At 40.9% G+C, this 7,523-nt stretch overlaps 1 non-coding gene across 1 annotated transcript; it reads left to right on the top strand.

Annotated features, from left to right (window-relative positions):
- The first annotated feature begins 682 nt into the window (after positions 1–682).
- On the top strand, positions 683–844 carry LOC115873681. The gene has a single exon (XR_004048568.1). It is a non-coding gene; the product is annotated as a U1 spliceosomal RNA (small nuclear RNA).
- The last annotated feature ends 6,679 nt before the right edge of the window (positions 845–7,523 follow it).

Here is a 7,523-nt window from a genome sequence, read left to right as displayed (position 1 = left end):
ATATCAATTAGTGAAGGGCATCATGCATGCAGTTATGTCGAAGTGCAGTTATTGTCAGTATTATACAGTGTCTATATTGCATTCTTACTGTGTTAGCCCGGGTTGACTAGAGAAACATATCCAGAAACATTCATATGTGTATAAGAAAGAGCTTTATCTACAAGAGCAATTGAATATTGAGAAACATCCCAGCCCAGTCCAGATCAAGTTCATAATCTGATATTAGCCCGTATGTTTGATAACAATCTATAAATTCCTCTTCAGACTCATGAAACACATGCAATGATGGCAAAAGCAGGAAGATCAGAGCACAGGGGCTGAAAAGTCTTATGGATCCAGTGACAGTATAAGCATCTCAGCGCTGACAGGGGTCTCCACGTGGTTCCTTCAGCTCCAGGCCACGAGAGTAGCTCCATGTGTCTTGTCCATAAGCATGTCTCCCAGGGAGTGAAGCATGTGTCCCGCCTCTAGCGAGCTATTTATCTCCTTAGTGCCTCCAAATGAGGCCATCAAGCTGTGACCTGATTGACAAGCTAGATTCCACCCCTTCACTCTTAAGTCTCAAATTTACAACAGATTATGTAACTACCAGACTTACCTATTAGTAAACCATGGAACATAAAGTGCTATGATGCATGTTCTAAAAGACTTGGTCTGGTATGTGAGACAAGAATACATGATCATAATTACCTAGCAGGGGAAATACCGTGATCACAGAGGTGGTTTTCTCAGCATGAGGCTTATCTATATTGCACTCAGGATATGCTGACGCCTGTGATATCCCCACAGTGAGAAACTCGATTGCATAATTTGTGGTAGTGGGGGACTGCATTGGCACCCTGCCCTGCAGTTTAAAAAAAATAGAATACATGATCAGATAAATGACCATTTTTCATTCTCATAATGGATAATTTAGTTACTATTATGTCCATTTTATAAGTAGTAAATTAAGAGCAAATTTGGAACCATTGCCAGAATTGAAGTTGAAGGCCCTGGTAGATTTACTAGGAGGCTTGGTGGCATACTCAGTTCATATTGGACTGATAACTGCAAGGTCAGCAATTGAAAACCACCATTGGCTCCATGGGAGATACATAAGGCTTTCTACCCCCGTGGAGTTACAGTCATGGAAACCCACAGGGGCAGTTCTGCCCTTCCCTATAGGGTCATTATTGAACTGATTCCTTGGCAGTGAGTATAAAGTTTGGCGGTAGTTACTCAGGACCCCTGATGGTACAGTGGTTCAGTACTTGACTGCTCCTTGATAGATCAGCAGGTGAAACCCACCAGCGTCACTGCAGGAGGAAAGGCCTATAGATCTCCTTCCCTCAAGCTTGGAAGCTTGCCAACCCTGTAAGGAAAGTTGTATGTGGGGCACGTTTGACCCAAAAGGATAACGATGTCAGCACTCAATGACTGTCAATTAAAAAAGATGTTACTGTGCAAATGTAAGACCCACCACTCTGAACTACATATTTCTAGTTCTTAAGAGATGTGATGCCCTACTCGGGTAAGTCTTTACTCGTTTTTTTAAATGTTTATTTCTTTCTATAGCAGGTAAACTGACATGTTTTGCTTTAGAGGAAAATAACAAACAGTAGAGTAAAATTAACAATCTCAACCAGCATTTAATGTTAGGAACAGAAAATACATGCATACTTACTGGTTTCTGTACACTATTCTAAACACTTTAAAGTTAATCTATTTATTTCTCAAAAAGCCCCTTGGAGGTAGGTGTCATTATTATTATTATTATTATTATTATTATTTTATATATACAGATGAGACAGTGACAAAGACTGCAGCTTACTTAAGGGCACAGGTAATGGGTAGCTCAGCCAGAAAACATACCCATAAGAGGATGTAATACTCTGAAATAGTATTGCTTTTTTAATTTTATGCTATCAAGCCATAGAGTGCTCATTGGTAGCCCCCATAACAGTACATTTTCCCATGAACGGTCTTCTCTGTATCATCATAGCATCATGACTAGCACCCATGGGGCACCCAGAATAGGAGATCAGAGGGTCATATTCTAGATCATCTTCTGTTATCTCTAATGGCAGTAAAGCTAATCTATTCTTTTGTTGTATTGAGCATTTCATCAGTTCCCTAGAGAATTCATTTAAAAAACTTCCACAAACCGGGTGATTTCAAACAACACACTTATTCTTTTGTGAGTCTTGAAGTCTGAAGTCCAAACCCTAGGCAATCAATAGGGTTGGCTCCTGCTAAGGCTCTGATTGGATCATCTGTTCACACCTTACACAAGTGTCGCCATCTGTCCTTGGCATTGCTTGGCTTACAGATATGTCATACCAGTCTCTGTCTCCCACTTTACATGGCATTCTCTCTGTGTGTCTGTGTCTCTGTGCCTCTCCTTTTCATAAGGTTAACAGTCATGTCTGATTAGACCCAATAGTATTCCATTACAGCCTCATGCTAACTTAAATAATTACATCTTCAGAGTAGTGTTTTAAAATAAAGTCACTTTTACAGATACTGAGGGTTGGAGTTTAAAATTGTCTTGGGGATGTAAACCAAACATTACCATAAAACCATATAAACAAATGCACTGCCCCTGAGTTGATCCCAACACATAAGACTCCTATAAGACAGTGCCTAACTGCTCCCTATGGTTTCTGAGGCTCAATTGTTATGCGAGCAAACAGAGTCATGTTTTTCCCTGGGAGTGGCTGGTGCCTTTGAGTTGCTCTTCTTGTGGTTAGCAGCCAAATGCCTGACAACAGGCTGCCATGGCTTCCCAAACTGTAATCAAATCTATATATAAAAGAGTGTGTTTCCAAACTGGTCCTTCTTAATTTATTCTCTGGTCAACCTAGCCATGTGAGCTAACTTTCTCTTTGGGCTACCAAGAAAGGAGGAGGTACAGTAAAGTGAGCTATTATCTATGCTTGTAGAAGTACAGAATATCCAACACCTGGGATTGAGGACAGGGAAAATCACATGCTGTCACTGCAAATTTTGTTGGTATGTCTGTGGTATGTTGGTGCACAGGCATGTACAGAAGTGTATGTGGGATTGTGACAGAACAGGTATATAATACAAAGAGCAATGTGTTTACTGAACACTTACTCTTAATCTAAGTTCAGTATCATCAAGTCAGTTCTAACTCAGAGTGACCCTATACAACAGGGTAGAGCTGCCACTGTGGGCTTCTGAGGCTCTAACCCTCACAGGAGTAAAACGCCTCATCTTTCTCCGGTGTTGAACTACTAGCTTCTCCTCGGGATAATGACATGGTCATCTGCTTCCATAAATATTCAAAACCAAACCAAAACCCATTGTCAACTAACCCATTATAATTCATAAGCTATGTTCTTATGCAGTTCTATTCTATGTTGTATGTTTGTTATGAATAGGAGTCAATTGCAAGAGGCTCCTGCTATGCACGCTCAATTTGAAGGGAACAGTCTCTCGAGCACTGCTATTACCACCTACAAATTTCCAGTGTCTGATCTAATTCACGACATAAATATGTTGTTGTTGGGTGCATTCGAGTCTGCTCCAACCCACGGGGACCCGCTGAACAATAGCTCACAGCACAGCCTGGTCCTGTGCCAGCCTCACAATTGTTCCTATGAGATAAATGTATGAAGTCCGAAAGATTAGCCCAGGTGCCAATACCTCTTCTTCCGGTGTCTTTTTAAAATGCCATCTTTCAATTCCAGACGCTCACCGGGTCAGCCCATCGATATTCATACATTGCTAAGTGATCAGGTATCTGAAGTCCCAGAATGGTTTCTATAACCCTCAAGATCCAGTGGGACAGGAATTGGTTTGTTTTGTTTTGAATCAGACTAGGACTAAACAGAAGGGAAAACTAAAATCTCACTGTCATCGAGTAGATTCTGACTCATAGTGACTCTATAGGGACAGACTAGAAGTGCCCCTGTGGGTTTCTGAGACTAAATCTTTGGGGAAATAGAAAACGCTATCTTTATCCTGTGGAGTGCCTGCTGGATTCAAAGCTCTAACCTTGCAATTAGCAGCTCACATTGTAACCACCAAGCCACCAGGGTTCTGAAAAAAAATCCATAATCGTTAGCCAGAAAGTAGTGATTTTAGTTACAGTTAATTGCTCGACTCCGAATGTAGGTTAAGAATTATAGACCCAGCATTGTTTCAGTGCTGTCAGCTGCCTGAAAGTGCAATTCATATTCTGTAAGACTCGGGCCGCTGGTGACTCAGTGCTGGTGGCCTGTCTCCCCTGTTCAGGAAGTCACCGCTCTGCTGCATGGTGGCCTCTTTTGTGGCTTCGAAGGCTTGTGCCCACCGCTGTCTTGCTGCTTTCACCCACCTCATAAGAGACTGATCGGGGTCAAATATTACATTCATATGACTGTATATACTCGTGTATAAGGCGAGTTTTTTAGCACATTTTTATGCAAATTTGTGGTAAAATTAGGTGCCTCGGCTGCTATTTGGGTCGGCTTATACTCGAGTCTATACGCTATTAGGAGACTGAATTGCTCACAGATAGGTATGTGGAAACTTGTCTTAACCAGAAATAAAATGGAAGGGGAAAATAAAACCCATGATTCTTAGCATATAAAGCAAAACCAAAACTGTCGCTAAATACTAGATTCTGACTCACCCTGACTCCCTGTAGTAGAGAATAGGGTTTTCTCGGCTGTATCTTTAGATCACAAGGCCTTCTCTTTGTTCTACCAGTGAATTGACGTGAACCACCAACTTTTGGGGTAGTAAGTGTGAACACAAGCCACTTGAGGGCCGGAGAGAAGTTAGCACCACTATACTCTGGGCCAGGTGTGAGTTTGAATGCTGGCTGTATCACTTTCTAATTGCATGGTTTTAGGTAAATAAGATTCAACATGCAAGTGCGAGTTATTGTACACAGAGTGAGAGGGCCGCTTTCCTGTGGACATGATTGTTACACGTAGGCATGTAAACACCACCTTCCATACCTCTGTGGTATAGAGAAAAGTTCTGCTCCTTTTGAAATGAAGTCCCTGTAACAGTGTTTCCCCAGTTCCCTGCTGGTTTGTGTCCTTAAATTTAAATTCACAGTTCATTCTTTCCCTTGTTCTCAAAATCCGGATGAGATGTTCTCAAGGCTGTACTTCGGTGCTTGTGCACTAGTTTTAACTTTATTTCTTCAGCTTTATCCTGAACTTCTGTATGGGCCATTGACGGTTGGTTCGAGTCCCTGGCCCCGTCTTACTGCTGATACTGAGCTTCTCTGTCATCTTTTCTCGCAGCGTTAGTCAATTTGATTTCCATACACAGTAGAACCCCGGACCTCACGCTAATCTGTTCTAGAAGGAGCGTTGATATGGGATGCAGGCGAGTTCTGAATCAATTGTTCCCATAAGAATAACTGAAAATGGATTAATCCATTCTCGTCCACCAATTTTTTACCCTAACCTTCTCGTTTTATGACAACCACTACACAGAAATTTCAAAATAAATAAGTTCAGAGCTAAATAATATATTTTAAATAAGAAACTCAACATTAAAAATATCTATTTTTAACAACTACATTATGGCCCATACCTTGAGATTGATGAGGATCTGGATCTGCAGAAGGGGCTGTGGAGAGGAAGGATGGAGAGAGAGTCATTGTTTGGAAGGGGGATCCCCTCCCATAAAATCAACTGGTAGCTACTTTTCAGGAGTTTTTCCCCTTCTTTGCCTTTTTTCACTAGGAGTTGGCTGGCTTTCTCTAAAAAAAAAAAATCTGTCTAATGTGATCGGTTATTGGTGTTTCCTCAACTGTTTTCTTAAAAGGTTTACTAAATTATCATCTAGAGTATCGATAACACGGTTCACGATCATTCTTTTCATAAAAACGCTTTCTTAGGACCCATGTTTTTTATCTAAAACAGTACCAAAAAAACACAAAAACTAAGAAAATTATAGCAAAATGCTTGGAACACAGCCTCAAACGATTTAAGCAACACGTCCTAACAAATCCAACGATGTGTGACCAAAACACAAACTGCTTTTGTTTACAAAAATCACATGTGTTGGGTTAAATTCCGATGTTTTGTTCGAGTTCTGGTGCAAAATTTTCTCAACATTTCCCATCAAAATCTGATGATGTTGAGTACTGATGCGTTCGAGTACCGGGGTTCTACTCTAATGCATCTGGAGAATTCCACGCATATACTCACCTTTTGTTTTGTAAAAAGGTGGTTGTGATAAAATCATTGGTCTTACAAACTTCTATCATGCAATGTCCAATTTCAATTCTATCACCAAGACTGTATTTTCTAACTATTATTTTTTCCTTTTTGTTTCCAACTTTTGCATTCCAATTTTTAATAATAATCAATGCATCTTGATGGTATGTTAGAACAATTTCATACTAAATATGTTGGTAGAATTCTTCAATTTCTTCTTTGTATTTGGATAGAAATCATCCTATTGCAGACAGCATGATATTTCAAAATAAATCTTGCAATGTTCTTTTGAATGATTAATGAAATACCATTCCTTTTAATTGTGTCAGCCTTGACATAGTAAACTTTATGGTTTTCTGATTCAAAATGTTCAATGCCAGGCCATTTGAGCTCACAAATACTGAGAATATTGATATTTATGTTTCATTTTGCTTTTATTTACTTCTAATTTTTGTAGATTCATGCTTCATATATTCCAAATTCCATTTATTAATTGATACTTGCAGCTGTTTCTTCTCATTTTGAGTGGTGCCCCATTAGCAAATGAAGGTATGAAGGCTTCCCTCTCCCAGGCTCCCCCCATGCCACCATGGTCCAATCTACTCAGAGGAGGCAATTCTTTCTCACTCACGGTTTTTGACTGCCTTCGCCCCTGAGGGGCTCACCTTCTGGCACGACCTCTGACAGTGTTCTGCTTCTACTCGTGAGCTTCGCAGTGATGGACAATTTTTCAGTGCTGTTCATAGAGTGTTCGGTAGCAAAGTCCCGGAAGTGGACAGCCAATTCCTCTTTGTAGTCTGTGCTCCGTCTGGCAGTCCTGCCAAAACTTGTTTCCTTTGGGTGGCCCTGCTGGTATTTGAAATGCCAGTTACATAGCCTTCATCACAGATACACACAAACCACCGCAGTACAACAAACTGACAATCGGTGGAAACATCTTTATAGAGACCCTTTTGTTTTAAAGTTCTAGCAACATTGCACAAAGACCCGTCATGGCACAGTGGTTAAGTGCTGGGCTGCCAACTGAAAGGTGAGCTGTTCAAATTTACCAGCTGCTCCCTGGTAGAAAGATGAGGCCTTCCGCTCCCATGATGACTGCAACGTTGGAAACCCCTGGGAGAGTTCTGCTCTGCCCTACAGGGATTGGAATCAAATGGATTCCAATCCAGTGCGTTTGGATTGGGATTCCCCTTATGCACCTCTCCCCTTCTGTATGGTTCTGTCTTCTCTAAATGTCTGCCTCTCAGGGTACTGACATGTCTGTGGTTAGTACCTGGGTGTGCTGTATGCTCACAGGAATCCTTTCTTTTTTGTTGTTTTAGTTTTTTAAAAATCATTGTACTGGGTGCTCATACA

The sequence above is a fragment of the Echinops telfairi genome, unplaced genomic scaffold (assembly GCF_000313985.2).
Source record: "Echinops telfairi isolate 266 unplaced genomic scaffold, ASM31398v2 ScPeMD7_7469;HRSCAF=8507_0, whole genome shotgun sequence".
NCBI lineage: Eukaryota > Metazoa > Chordata > Mammalia > Afrosoricida > Tenrecidae > Echinops > Echinops telfairi.
The sequence above is the reverse complement of the archived record's forward strand: the minus strand, read 5'-3'. Positions and strand labels throughout refer to the sequence as shown.